The sequence below is a fragment of the Macaca nemestrina genome, chromosome 17 (genome assembly GCF_043159975.1).
Source record: "Macaca nemestrina isolate mMacNem1 chromosome 17, mMacNem.hap1, whole genome shotgun sequence".
NCBI classification, from domain to species: domain Eukaryota; kingdom Metazoa; phylum Chordata; class Mammalia; order Primates; family Cercopithecidae; genus Macaca; species Macaca nemestrina.
The window spans coordinates 44,795,443-44,810,905 of NC_092141.1; the positions used below are offsets into that span (position 1 = coordinate 44,795,443).

The 15,463-nt window shown below is 40.9% G+C and overlaps 1 long non-coding RNA gene across 4 annotated transcripts in view; it reads right to left on the minus strand.

Annotated features, from left to right (window-relative positions):
- The window catches only part of LOC139359565 (uncharacterized), an 85,540-nt gene that overhangs the window by 54,441 nt on the left and 15,636 nt on the right, over positions 1-15,463 (minus strand). For all 4 annotated transcript variants that reach the window (XR_011615636.1, XR_011615635.1, XR_011615633.1 and 1 more), the window contains exon 3: positions 4,878-4,932. This is a non-coding gene — a long non-coding RNA (uncharacterized lncRNA). The remainder of the gene's footprint in view (positions 1-4,877; positions 4,933-15,463) is intronic.

The window sequence follows — 15,463 nt, forward strand, 5'->3', positions numbered from 1 at the left end:
TATTTGGACTGGTCAAAAAAATAAAAATTAAAATTAAAACAGAAAAATCCAGAACACAAATCACCAACATCTGGCCGGGTGTCATGGCTCACGCCTGTAATCCCAGCACTTTGGGAGGCCGAGGCGGGTGGATCACGTGAGGTCCAGAGTTCATGACCAGCTTGGCCAACATGGTGAAACCCCGTCTCTACTAAAAATACAAAAAATTAGCTATGTGTGGTGGTGTGCACCTGTAATCCCAGTTACTCAGGAGGCTGAGGCAGGAGAATCACTTGAACCAGGGAGGCGGAGGTTGCAGTGAGCCGACATCCTGCCACTGCACTCCAGCCTGGGTAACAAGAGCAAGGCTCCATCTCCAAAAAAAAAAAAAAAAAAAAAAAATTAAGTTAAAAAAAAATTCACCAACATCAGGAATAACAATGGGGTAACAACCACCAATGCCAGCAAAATTAACAAAATAATAATAAAATACTATTGGCGGCCGTGTGCAGTGGTGTGCGCCTGTAATCCCAGCACTCTGGGAGGCCAAGGCGGGTGGTTCACCCGAGGACAGGAGTTCAAGACCAGACTGGCCAACATGGCAAGATCCTCTCTCTACTAAAAATAAAAAAATTAGCTGGGCGTGGTGGTGCCTGCCTGTAATCCCAGCTACTTGGGAGGCTGAGGCAGAGAATCACTTGAACCTGTGAGGTGGAGTCTGCAGTGAGCCGAGATCGTGCCACTGCACTCCAGCTTGGGTGACAGAGCAAGACTCCATCTCAAAAATAAATAAATAAATAAATAAATAAATAAATAAATAACTACTATTGGCAATGTTAGTCCAACAGTTTCAGCAACTTGTACAAAGTAGTCTTGGAAAAATAGATCGCACCAAAATTGACTTAAGTATATAAAAATAGGCTGGGCCCAAGGGCTCAGGCCTATAATCCCAATACTTTGGGAGGATAAGACAGGAGGATAGCTTGAGCCCAGATGTTCAAGACCAGCCTCGGCAACAAAGCGAGACCGCTTGTCTCTACAAAAAATAGAAAAAGAAAAAATATTATCCAGGCATGGTGTGCCTGTGGTCCCACCTGTTCAGGAGGCTGAGGCAGGAGGATCATTTGAACCCGGAGTTTCAAGCTGCAGTGAGCTATGACTGCATCACTGCACTCTGGCATATTGATCTTGGCTCACTGGGCAACAAAGTGATACACTGCTAAAAAAAAAAAAAAAAGAAAGAAAGAGAGAAAGAGAGGAAGGGAGGGAGGGAAGACAGAAAAGAGAAAGGAGAGAAAAAGGAATGTCCCTATAATTTTGCCAGAAAACAAATTTATCAGAAATTTTCCCAGAAAAGTTTCAGTTTCTCACGAAGTTCTATATAGAATTCAAAGAAAAATGACATCAAATTTACACAAACTGTTTCATTTTAAGTGACAAGCATAATCCTCAACAAACACCTGACAAAACCACTATAATTCTTAAAGAAACAGAGAATGAAAGTACATGACAAAAATAAAATACATGTCAGGAGATGGACAAGTGAATTTACAGTATCCTAAGAGTTTCAGAGGATTCAGAAAGAGGAAAAAAGTATATAGTAACATTAACTTTTTTTTAAGCTAATAGAGAGGGTAGAATGGAATGAGTGAAACAAACCAGAATAGGAAAGACAAATGCAAAACATGTAATAAGATGGAAGGTTTACACCAGGTGCAGTGGCTCATTCCTGTCATCCCAACACTCTCAAAGCTGAGGCAGGAAGATCACTTGAGCCCGGGACTACAAAGCTACAGTGAGCTAGGATCCTGCTACTTGCACTCCAGCCCGAACAACAGAATGAAAACCTGTCATTTAAAAACAAAACAAAACAGAAGTTTGGAATAGTGAAGGCCTTTCTAACTAATAACTCATAATACAGACACCGTGAAAGATTAATAAATTGAACAAAATGAAGTAAAAAACCCATGCATAGTAAAAAAAAAAAAAAAAAAAGTTTTTTTCAAGAGCACAATATAAATAAAGACTAGCCAGATGGGCAAAAATTAGTCCAACTCATATGAAAACAGCATAATAATATATGAGGGGCTCCTTATGAAAGCTCCAATAAATCACACTAAAAAAATCAACAACTGTGGCTGGGCACGGTGCTCACACCTGCAGTCCCACCACTTTGGGAGGCTGAGGTGGGTGGATCCCGTCTCTACTAAAAATAAAAAAATCAGCCGGGCATGGTGGCCTGCGCCTATAATCCCAGCTATTCGGGTGAGTGAGACAGGGGAGTCCCTTGAACGGGGGAGGCAGAGGCTGCAGTGAGCCAAGATCAAGCCACTACACTCCAGCCTACGTGACAGAGGGAGACCCTGTCTCAAAAAAAAAAAAAAAAAAAAAAAAAAAAATCAACAACCAAGTCAAAAAGCAGACCACAGAAAAGAACAAATTGCTCTTCAAACTATTAAAAAATGTCAACTTCACTAATACTAACAGAAATGCAAAACTACTGTTGGATATACAAACTTTTACCTGTTGTTAGATTACCAAAGGTATGAAGAACAGCTTTTTTATTCATATATTGGTAAAACTGGGAAAACATATTCGTAAAACTATAGGGAGAATAATTTGGCACTATCTATCAAAATTAATTGCAACACTCCTTTGACCCAATGTTTCCACCTATGGAAATTAATAATCCTATAGATATGCTTGTATACAAGCAAATGAAACATATACAAGAGTTAGTCATCAAAGTAGAAAATCAGAAAGTGCATCAACAACTGATCAATTAGATAACATGGTTAAAAAGGAAAAGAAAGCTCTATACTGATAACAGGATAAATTGTTCATGCCGGGTGCGGAGGCTGACGCCTGTAATCTCAGTACTTTGGAAGGCCGAGGCAGTAGGATCATTTGAGGTCAGGAGTTCAACACCAGCCTGGCCAACATCATGAAACCCCATCTCTACTACAAATATAAAAATTGGCTGGGCGTGGTGGCGCATACCTGTAATCCCAGCAACTTGGGAGGCTGAGGCAGGAGAATCGCTTGAGCCCAGAAGGTGGTGGTTGCAGTGAGCTGAGACTGCACTACTGCATTCCAGCCTGGGCGAATGAGCGAAGCTTCAAATAAAAAAAGAAAATTCAAGAAAAAAGAAAAGAAAAATCTCCAAAAACAAAACAAAACAAAACAAGGTAAATTGTTCAGTGAAATAAGTTAAGATGCAGAAGAGTATATAATATTAACCCATTTGTATAAAGATGGAGGGAGTAAACATTTGTCTATTCACATTTGAATATGCAAAAGAAACCTAGAAAGACATGCAAGAAAGTAATAATTACATGGTAGCAGGAATGCTATTGATAAACTGGGCAGATGAGGAAGAGGAGTAACAGGAAGGATTTTGAATATATTTTCAAATTTTGTACAATCTGACTCTATAACATAGTCTGAAAATTAAACCATAAAATATATATAGCTAGCCAAAATCATTGTATTTTTCCCTTTTATCTACTCACACCATTACTCTAGTCAATGGCAAAACTACTTTAGAGGTGGCTACCCAAACTGGAGAAGAGTATAGTAATAATAGCTAAACCTCTCCTTTTTTTAGCTGCCTCATCACATATGCCAGGGTCTAATAAATTCACATGTACACATTTCAGAATAGTACTGAGTTGTACAAAAATATGATTTATCTGACAAAGATAACTAAAAGTGGAGAAGAAAATGAGGAATACACAAGAGTCCATAGGAAAGCACACCAAAACGTGATACAGAAGTCAGCATTTCTTTCTTTCTTTCGTTCTTTTTTTTGTTTGCTTTCTTGAAACAGAGTGTCACTTCACCAGTCCCAGGGACTGAAGTACAGTGGTATGACCATGGCTCACTGCAGCCTCGACCTCCCAGGCTCAAGTCATCCTCCTGACTCAGCTTCCCAAGTAGCTGGAACTACAGGCGCTTGCCACCATGTGTAACTAAGTCTTTTTATTTTTATTTTTTATATTTACTTTTGCGGAGACCAAGGTCTCCCTATGTTGCCCAGGCTGGTCTCATACTCCTATGCTCCAGTGAGCCTCCTACCTTGGCCTCTCAAAGAGCTGGGATTACAGATGTCGGGCAGCACACCCCGCCTAAAAGTCAACATTTCCTTATATTCAAGCAACAAAGATCCTCAGAGTTAAATAAAATTAATATTCACTAGGAACATCATCTGTCTAGAGATGTACAAAAGAGAAAAAAGAATCTAAAACAACAGATTTTAGGGCTAACAACAACAAAATGTGGCTCATTTTTCAAAAAAAAAATTCCTAACACAAGAAGCTATATCCATTTTCAAAAATAGACTTTTTTTTTTTTTTTTTTTTTTTTTTTTTTTTTTTTTGAGACAGCAGGCTAATGGGCAATGGTGCAATCTTGGCTCACTGCAACCTCCACTCCCCGACTTCAAGCGACTCTCCTGCCTCAGCCTCCCAAGTAGCTGGGACTACAGGCACGCACCATCACACCCGGCTAATTTTTCTATTTTTAGTAGAAACCAGGTTTCACTATGTTGGCCAGGCTGGATTCGAACTCCTGACCTCAGGTGATCCACCTCCCTCAGCCTTCCAAAGTGCTAGGATTACAGGTGTGAGCTACCTCGCCCAGACAAAAAAATAAGAATTTTAATTAGAAGTATGTATTTAATAGATCATTCTGCATAAAATATCCAATGCTTGTTTGTACACAAAGTAGAAAAATTGTGAGTCAATACAATAAGGATTCATAAATTATAGCCACTACTGTTAAACATGAGTAGAAAACGCTGTTTAATTTGATGAAATAAAATAAACTGCCAGGTATTTGAAGATACTCCACCGGCCCAGTTTTCAATAAAAATTTTTTCAAGAAATCTCTGCACTTACCCCCATTATCTATTCTTTTTTAGGCTCCATCCTGATGGCGACACAGTTCATATCTCTATGAAAAAGAAAAAAAAAAGAAACAGGTAATGAAGAAACATTTCAGACGATCAAAAACGTAGTATCTTCCCTACAACTTCAAAACTCCTGAAAATGGGAGAGCAGCATTTGTACTAGCTGCCCCCCAAGAATATTTCAGAACTTTCTTCACAAACAGTTGTTCCCGACGACATGTGATCTTCTTCAGAGGACAAGCAATTTTTTTAAAGTACATTTTAGGCAGGGCGCAGTGGCTTACGCCTGTAATCCCAGCACTTTGGGAGGCCGAGGCAGACGGCTCACGAGGTCAGGAGATCGAGACCATCCTGGCTAACATGGTGAAACCCCATCTCTACTAAAATAATAAAAGTTAGCCGGGCATGGTGGCGGGCGACTGTAGTCCCAGCTACTCGGGAGGCTGAGGCAGGAGAAGGGCAACAACCTGGGAGGTGGAGCTTGCAGTGAGTTGAGATTGGGCAACAGAGTGAGACTCCATCTCAAAAAAAATAAAATAAACAAATAAATAAAGTACATTTTAACTTTTAAACTCCTGCCACAGGCCAGGCTCAGTGGCTCATGCCTGCAATCCCAGAGCTCTGGGAGGCCGAGGCGGGTGGATTACCTGAGGTCGGGAGTTTGAGACCAGCCTGACCAACATGAAGAAACCCCGTCTCTACTAAAAATAAAAAAATAGCCAGGAGTGGCGGAGCATGCCTGTAATCCCAGCTACTGGGGAGGCTGAGGCAGGAGAATTGCTTGAACCCGGAAGGCAGAGGTTGCGGTGAACCAAAATCGTGCCATTGCACTCCAGTCTGGGCAACAAGAGCGAAACTCCACCTAAAAGAAACAAAACAAAACAAAAAACTCCTGCCACAATTTTTTAAATCTCACATTAATGAAAACACAAGGATGCTGGGATTATTTACCTAGGGAGAGGGAGAAAAAATCAAAAAGGTCCTCTCGACACAAGAATGAAGCAAAGCTTTTAACATCTGCCTGTTACCTGTTTACTTCCTGTCCTTTTCTTTGTTTTTTTTTTTTTTGCGACGGAGTCTCGCTCTGTTGCCCAGGCTGGAGCACAGTGGGGCGATCTCGGCTCACTGCAAGCTCCGCCTCCCGGGTTCATTCTCCTGCCTCAGCCTCCCGAGTAGCTGGGACTACAGGTGCCCGCCACCACGCCCGGCTAAGTCTTTTGTATTTTTAGTAGAGACGGGGTTTCACCATGTTAGCCAGGATGGTCTCCTTCTCCTGACCTTGTGATCCGCCCGCCTCAGCCTCCCAGAGTGCTGGGATTACAGGTGTGAGTCACCGCGCCTGGCCCTTTACTTCCTGTCTTATGGCCATCTAGGACGACTGCAGTCAAGTAGGTCTGGTTTCTCTTAAAGAGCCAAACTCACGAATTTAGAATTTTAATTTACATGGCAAGAAATGATCTCATGCATGCTGATTTCCCTTCTGAAAAGAATTAGGCTAATCAGCTACTATTGTTCAAACGCAATGGTACTCAAAATTTATTTTAGATCCCTCTCCCTCCCATCCTCAGAATGGAAAAGCAAAAATAAATGTAGAGCCAGTACTTCCGCTTCTTATGAAACACAGTAAGTTTCAATGGCATTGTCTTACTATGAAGAATAAGTTCCTGAAAGTCACACTTGAGTATTTTTTATATCCCAGTTTGTTTCCAAAAGAGGTTCTGCAACATACGACATAGTAATATAGGCCGGGCACAGCGGATCACATCTGTAATCCCAACACTTGGGAGGCTGAGGTAGGCAGATCGCTTGAGCCCAGGGGTTCGAAACCAGCCTGGGCAATATGGTAAAATCCCACCTCTACAAAAAAAAAAAAAAATTAGTTGGATGTGGTGGTGGCGCACCTGTAGTCCCAGCTGCTCAGCAGGCTGAGGCGGGCAGATCAATTGAGCCCAGAAGGTCAAGGCTCCAGTGAGCCATGATTGCACCACTGCACTCCAGCCTGGATAAGAGAGTGGACCCTATCTCGAAATAAACAAAAAATGTATATATATACACACACACACACTATATATACACACATACACACAGATACTACATATATATACACACTATATTTGCACACCCTACATATATATATACACTTACATACATATATGAACTACAACAAACAATTAGAGTAGAAAATTAAGTTGAAACAGTTTTAAAAGGACAGAAGGCATAAGCCATAAAAGCCTACTGAGGGCGGGTGCAGTGCCTCACACATATAATCACAGCACTTTGGGAGGCCAAAATGGAAGGACCACTTAAGGTCAGGAGTTCAAGATCAGCCTAAGCAACAAAGTGAGACCTCATCTCTACAAAAAATAATTTTTTTAAGAAACAGAGTCTATTGGTAAGGTGCAGTGGCTCATGCCTGGAATTCCAGTACTTTGAGAGGTCGAGGCAAGCAGATCACAAGGTCAAGAGATCGAGACCATCCTGGCCAACATGGTGAAACCCCGTCTCTACTAAAAATACAAAAAATTAGCTGGGTGTGGTGGCACGTGCCTCTAGTCCCAGCTTCTTGGGAGGCTGAGGCAGGAGAATCACTTGAAACTGGAAGGCAGAGGTTGCAGTGAGCCCAGATCGCGCCACTGCGCTGCAGCCTGGGCAACAAGAGCTAAACTTCTCAAAAAAAAAAAAAAAAAAAAAAAAAAAGAAAGAAAGAAAAAGAAATTACAGAGCGTATTGATAAAGTTTGGATATTTGTGCCTCCAAATCTCGTGTAAAAATATACTCCCAATGTTGAAGGTGGAGTCTAGCAAAAGGTGTTTGGGTAATGGGGGCAGATCCCTCATGAATGTCTTGGTGTTTTCCTTCTGGTAATGAGTGAGTTTCTTGCTGGTGTTAGTTCACGTGAGATCTGATTGGTAAAAAGAGCCTGCCATCTTGCTCCCTTCTCTCACCATGTGACACTCCTTGTCCTCATTCCCACTCCCCCATGAGTAAAAGTTTCCTCAGCCCAACGGTGTTGGTGTTATGCTTGTATAGCCGACAGAACTGTGAACCAAATAAATCTCTTTTCTTTATATTAATAATCTACCCAGTTTCAGGTATTCCTTTATACCAACACAAAACAGACTAATACCGCTATATTTCTTGCCTTTCAGTATTTCACTCTCCTGATTTTCCTATTACCTCTTTGGCAGCACCTTTCTGATCACCCTATCAAACCTTTAAATGGTGAAGTTCTTCAAGTCTCTGGCCTAAGATGTCATCTTATTTCACGTGAAATACTAGGCAATCTTATTCATTGTCCAAATTTCCATTACTAACTAAATTATAAAAATAAAACAGAGAATCCCAAATTTTATCTATTTGTATCGGTCCTCAGGTTCAGGTATAAAACTCTATATGCTACTTAAACACTTTATTTTATTTTATTTTGAGACAGAGTCTCGCTCTGTTGCCCAGGCTGGAGTGCAGTGGCTCGATCTCGGCTCACTGCAACCTCCACCTCCAGGGTTCAAGCAATTCTCCTGCCTCAGCCTTCCAAGGAGCTGGGATTACAGGTGTGTGCCACCACTTCCATCTAACTTTTTCTATTTTTAGTAGAGATGGGGTTTCGTCATGTTGCCCAGGTTGGTCTCAAACTCCTGGCCTCAAGTGATCCACCGACCTCAGCCTCCTAAAGTGCTAGGATTACAAGTGTGAGCCACTGCACGCAGCCTACATAGACACTTGAAACGCTCCACAATTTATGACAAAACCTGCTCTTCCTGCTCTTTCCATATATTGGTAATGATATTTTCAATGACACATGGCTCATGCAACACACCTAGTATACATAATCTTTGACCACTTCAAACCTTACTCCCTAACCTTTTTGTTTTTTTTTTTTTTTTGAGATGGAGTCTTGCTCTATCGCCCAGGCTGGAGTACAGTGGCACGATCTTGGCTTAAATCTTGGCTTACTGCAAGCTCCGCCTCCCGGGTTCACACCATTCTCCTGCCTCAGCCTCCCGAGTAGCTGGGACTACAGGCACCCGCCACCATGCCCGGCTAATTTTTTGCATTTTTAGTAGAGACAGGGTTTCACCGTGTTAGCCAGGATGGTCTCGATCTCCTGATCTTGTGATCTGCCTGCCTTGGCCTCCCAAAGTGCTGGGATTACAGGTGTGAGCCACCACGCCCGGCCCTAACCTCACTTTTAATCCATAACTATATTGTGCCCTTCCTCTTCCTCAATACTGGTGAGATCTGCCTATCTCCCTCCATCTCCACTATTACCCTACTTAAAGCCAGCATCGCCTTTCATCAGGACCACTTCAGTCACCTCCTAAATGCAGCAGTTGCCCAGTTATCCATGGGAGAAACGTTCTAAGAACCCCAGTGGATATCTGAAATGACAAATGGTACTGAGCACTTGATTCTGTTTTTTGCTATACATACATACCTATAAAAAAGTTTAATTTAGAAATTAGGCACAGTAACAGATTAACAACAATAATAAAATAGAACAGGCCGGCTGTAGTGGCTCACGCCTATAATCCCAGGACTTTGGGAGGCCAAGGGGGACAGATCACCTCAGGTCAGGAGATCGAGACAAGCCTGGCCAACATGGTGAAACTCCATTTCTACTAAAAAGACAAAAAAATTAGCTGACTGTGGTGGTGCACACCTGCAGTCCCACCTAAGCAGGAGGCTAAGGCACAAAAAATCAATTGAACCCGGGAGGTTGCAGTGAGCTGAGATCGTGCCGCTGTTCTCCAGTCTGGGCGACAGAGACTCCACCTCAAAAAAATTTAAAAATTTAAAAAAAAAATTATAACAATTTACTATGAAAAAGTTACGTGAATGTGGTCTCTCTCAAAATACAGTCTGCATAACAACAACCATACACACAGTGGTGGTCCCATGAGATTAAATGGAACTGAACAATTCCTATTGCCTAGTGACATAGTGATGTAATAGCCATAGTAACATGACAGAGCAAATTTTAAACTAAATGTAGTGTACATTAAGTGCACAATGTTTATAAAGTCTGTGGTAGTTGTAGCAGTCCGTTCTCTCACTGCTATAAAGAACTACCCAAGACTGGGCAATTTATAAAGATAAGAGGTTTAATTGACTCACAGTTCCACATGGCTGAGAAGGCCTCAGGAAACTTTCAATCATGGTGGGAGGGGAAGCAAGCACATCTTACATGGCAGCAAGCAAGAGAAAGAGAATCTGTACGTAGGAAAACACTGCCACTTTCAAAACCATCAGATCTCAAGAGAATTCATTCACTGTCACGAGAACAGGATGGGGGAAACTGCCCCCATTATCCAGTCACCTCCCTCCTTCAACACATTGGGATTACAATTCCAGATAAGATTTGGGTGGGGATACACAGCCAAACCCTATCAGTAATGTACAATAATGTCCCAGGCTTTCACATTCACTCACCACTTACTAACTCACTCACCCAGAGCAACTTCTAGTCCTGCAAGCTTCATTCATGGTAAAGTCCTATACAAGTGCGTTTTTTTTTTCTTTCATACCATTATTTTAGCTGTCCCTTTTCTATGTTTAAAAACACAAATACTTACCATTATGTTAAGTTGCTTGCAGGATTCAGTAATGAAGCATACAAGTTTGCAGCCTAGGAGAAATAGGCTATACCTTGTAGCCTAGGTGTGTAGTAGGCTATACAATATAGCTTTGGTTAAGAACATTCTAAGATGATTGTGCAATGACAGAATCACCTAATGAGGTATTTCTAAGAAAATACCTCCTTCCTGCATGACACAACACATGATTCTACCTCACTGTACTCTACTCACCTATTTTCAGAGGTGTTGATCATGGGGAACTAAAATCAAGGAAAGAAAAACCACAGATAATGGAAAATGACTGTAGTCTCTTAATATTCACTCTTAACCAACTATCACCAATCTGCAGAATGAAATTTTCACAAGAAAATGAACTTCAGAAATGGAAATCCAAATGCACCACTGCCCACTTAAAAACACTTCAATAGGCTGGGCACCGTGGCTCAAACCTGTAGTCCCAGCATTTTTGGAGGCTGAGGCGGGCAGATCACGAGGTCAAGAGATCGAGACCATCATGGCCAACATGGTGAAAACCCATCTCTACTAAAAATACAAAAATCATCTGGGTGTGGTGGTGTGCACCTGTAGTCCCAGCTACTCGGGAGGCTGTGGCAGGAGGATGGCGTGAACCCAGGTGGAGGACGTTGCCTGAGCCGAGATTACACCACTGCATTCCAGCCTGGCAACAGAGTGAGACACTGTCTCAAAAACAAAAACAAAAAGAAAACAAAACAAGAAAACCACTTCAATAGTTTCCCCATATCATATGACCCTTTCTTACCTCCACAACCTTCCCTCCTTCCAACATTTCACTTTATGGGCAACACTGGCTTTTTCTTCTTTCAATTCTATAAATTCTACAGAGCTCATTTCCACTTCAAAGGCTTTTAACGGGTTGTTTTTACTCTAAACGGAATATTATTATTCCCTGTACCCTCTTTTGCAGCTGGATAACTTCTGTGCATCCCTCTGGTCCTTGCTTAAAGTCACTTCATCAAAGACAGTGTCTCTGAATCTCCAGATGAGGTCAGGTGCCATATGATGATTTACCTATGCTTCCTTCTTGGGATATATTACAATTACAATTAACTATTTATGCAATTAAGTTAACTCCTCTGCTAGATTATAAGCTCCATTTTATGGCTGTAGCTGCCCCTAACATCAGGCACAGTCTCTAGGCACAGTAACTCAAAAACTACATGATGAAGGGATAAAAGGAACAAAACTACAAACATCCCATCGCTGCTATAACAAAGAAAGAAAAAAGAAAGAAAAATTTTAATTTTCAAAAATAGGCCAGATTCGATGGCTCTTGCCTGTAATTCCAGCATTCTGGGAGGCCAAGGCGGGCGGGCGACGTAAGGTCAGAAGTTCAAATCAAGCCTGGCGAACATGGCGAAACCCCATCACTACTAAAAATACAAAACCTAGGCTGGGCACAGTGGCTCATACCTATAATCTCAGCAGTTTGGGAGGCCAAGGCAGGTAGATCACAAGGTCAAGAGATCGAGACCATCCTGGCCAACATGGTGAAACCCCATCTCTATAAAAAATACAAAAATTAGCTGGGTATGGTGGTGCATGCCTGTAGTCCCAGCTACTAGGAGGCTGAGGCAGGAGAATCACTTGAACCTAGGAGGCGGAGGTTGTAGTGAGCTGAGATTACACCACTGCACTCCAGCCTGGTGACAGTGCAAGACTCCATCTAAAAAAAAAAAAAAAAAAAAAAAAAATTTAGCCAGGCGTGGTGGCAGGCACCTGTAATCCCAGCTACTCAGGAGGCTGAGCCACGAGAATCACTTCAACCTGGGAGGTGGAGGCTGCAGTGAGGCTAGATCTCACGCCACTGCACTCCAGCCTGGGTGACAAAGAGAGACTCTGTCAAAAAAAAAAAAAAAACAAAAAACTCAACATTCATTTTTATATAATTTCGATGACACCATAATCCTATTCTTTTGGACAGCAATTAAGCAATAAGAATTGAGAAAAACTTCTAGAGAGTCAAAGCAAATAATATAAGATACAGCATTTATAAATTACCTTTGTGTCTTTAAAAGAACATTTATATACTTTATCTTCAAGACACGAAAATATATGTACAAAGATATTTTATATAACCATTTATAACCATAAAACTTTTATAAAAGTCTGGCCGCTGCAGTGGCTCTCACTTGTAATCCCAGCACTTTGGGAGGCTGAGGCGGGTGGATCACTTGAGGTTAGGAGTTCAAGAACAGCCTAGGCAACATGGTAAAACCCCATCTCTACTAAAAATACAAAAAATTCACTGGACGTATTTACTATTAGCAATTTAAATCCAACAATATATAAGAAGAATAGGCCAGTTGCGGAGGCCCACACGGATTACGAAAGTAATCCCAGCACTTTCGGAGGCCAAGGAGGGAGGATCATTTGAGGTCAGGAGACCTGCCTGGCCAACATGGTGAAACCCTGTCTCCAAAAAAGAAAACTAACTGAGCAGGGTGGCATGTGCCTGTAATCCCAGCTACTTGGGAGGCTGAGGCAGGAGAATCACTTGAACCCAAGAGGCGGAGGTTATAGTGAGCAGAGATTGCACCACTGTACCCATCTCCAAAAATAATAATAATAATAATAATACACCATGACACCAAATGGCATTTAGTATATAACATTTGAAAATAAAACAATGAAATTTACATTAATATCTTTAAATATATAGCATTATCTCAATAGATACAGAAAAAGCTTTTGAGAAAACTCAATATGCATTCATGACATAAACCCTCAAGAAGCGAGGGCTAGACCTTACTCAACTTTGTATTCTCCATGGCATGGCATGACTATTCCTCTTGGGGTCTGTGACTATAACTATCTTTTCAATAGGAGTCACAGTGGCTTCTGTTGGCCTTGTCATATCTAAATAGTAATAAAACCTATATTTGAAAACAATCTGAAAAGTTCATCAATAAAACCCCTACAGCTGACTTATAATTAATGGTGTAACACTGAATGCTATCCTAGAAGAATGAAAACAAGATTAAGTCCATTCTCTAAGGGAAGAGAAGAAAAGGAATTACAATGGGAAAAAAGAGAGAAAACTGTTTTATGACAATCATCTATTAGAAAATCTAAGAAATCTACCTAAAAAACTAGTAGAATTAATAGGACTTAAGTAAGGTTGTAAGAAACAGGTTAATATACAAAAATTCAATTTCCAACCAAAAATTAGAAAATGTTATAATACTTTATAATTGCTGAAAAATGTGTTTAATATTTTAAAATACAAATAGCATCAAAAAAGGACCAAATACTGAAAAATAAAAATAATTTTAGGCCAGGCGTGGTGACTCATGCCTGTAATCCCAGCACTTTGGGAGGCTGAAGCAGGTAGATCATTTGAGGTCAGGAGTTGACCAGCCTAGCCAACACGGTGAAATCCCATCTCTACTGAAATTATAAAAATTAGCTGGGCTTAGCGGTACATGCCTGTAATCCCAGCTGCTTGGGAGGCTGAGGCAGGAGAATTATTTGAACCCAGGAGATGGAGTGAGCCAAGACTGTGCCACTGCACTCCATTTAGGCAACAGAGTGAGACTCCGTCTCAACAAAAGGAAAAAAAATAAGTAATTTTAAAAACAGACCAAAGGCTAAAAGCAACAAACAACTGCTCAGGCAAAACAAAAAAGACCTAATAAATGGAGAGATATACTATACTAATGATCAAGACTCAATGGTTGTCAAGATGTCAGTTCTCCTTAAACTGATCAGCAGATTCAAGACAATTACAATCATGATCCCATCAGCCTTTTTTGGAGAAGAGAGAAAAGAGATTATTAAAATTGATACGGAAATGTGAAGGATGTAGAATATGCAGAACTTCGAAAAAGAAGAAAAAGGTTTAAGGACTTGCAATTCTGACTTCAAGACAATATAAAGTTACAAACTAATCAGAATACTCTAACTGAGCTAGACAAACAGATTTTTGGAGCAGAAGGAAGATTTCTGAAAGAGATCCCACTTATGCAGCCACAGGATGTTCCCAAAGCAACCCAGCGAGAAAAGGAGACTCTTTTCAACCAATGGTGAAAAACAACTGGACAGCCATATGCAAAAAACTCAAACCTACAAAAATAACTGCAGATGCATCACAGACCTAATACAAATTAGCAAAAGCAAAACCTTTAGAGGAAATCAAGGAAACTACCTTCATGACTTCGAGGTTAGGCAAAAGTGTCTTAGCTCACAGTAAGCAATAACTACAAAAGAAAACATTGATAAATTAAATTTATCAGATATAAGTATTTCTGCTCATCAAAAGGTACAGTTAAAATAAATAGGTAAACCACATAGACTTGAGGAAAGTATTTACAAAACATTTATCTAACAAAGGATGAGTATTTAGGACATAGAAAACACCTTCTGCAACTCAAACAGATGAAAAAAAGAAAACAAAGAACACTAAAGGCTAAATGAACAAACTCATCACCAATGAGAGCACACAAATCGTCAACACACGAGCTAAACGTGCTCAATATCACCAGTTCTCATGAAAAGGTAGATTGAAACCACAATGATACTACTTCCGGTCAAGACGGCATGAATAAGGGGACCAGATTTAGCCTCCTTGCATGAAATAATAAAAATCTAATAAAATGAATGAAACAACAACACTGAAGATATTGGACAAGTAACAAAAGACAGTGATCCCTGGAAGACAAAAACAAATGGGCTGCAGGCGTGCCCAGCTTACTGCCTCGAGAGTTTCCAGGTCGTGGAACAGGGAGGAGGAACCCAGGCAGAGCATGTGGTCTCCCCAAGTTGAGGAAATGAAGCTGGAAGTCCAAGGAGACCAAGGTGCCTAGAGCTCACAAGGGAGACCAGCACTGAGTAGACAGTTGGAGAGAGAGAGACAGAGAGAAATGAAGAGATCTACAAAGGCTCACCCTAGAACTTTTGGTTGAATGACAAATCAGCACTTGCAATGTAAAGGAACTATCGAAGGGCAAGGTGAGAAATC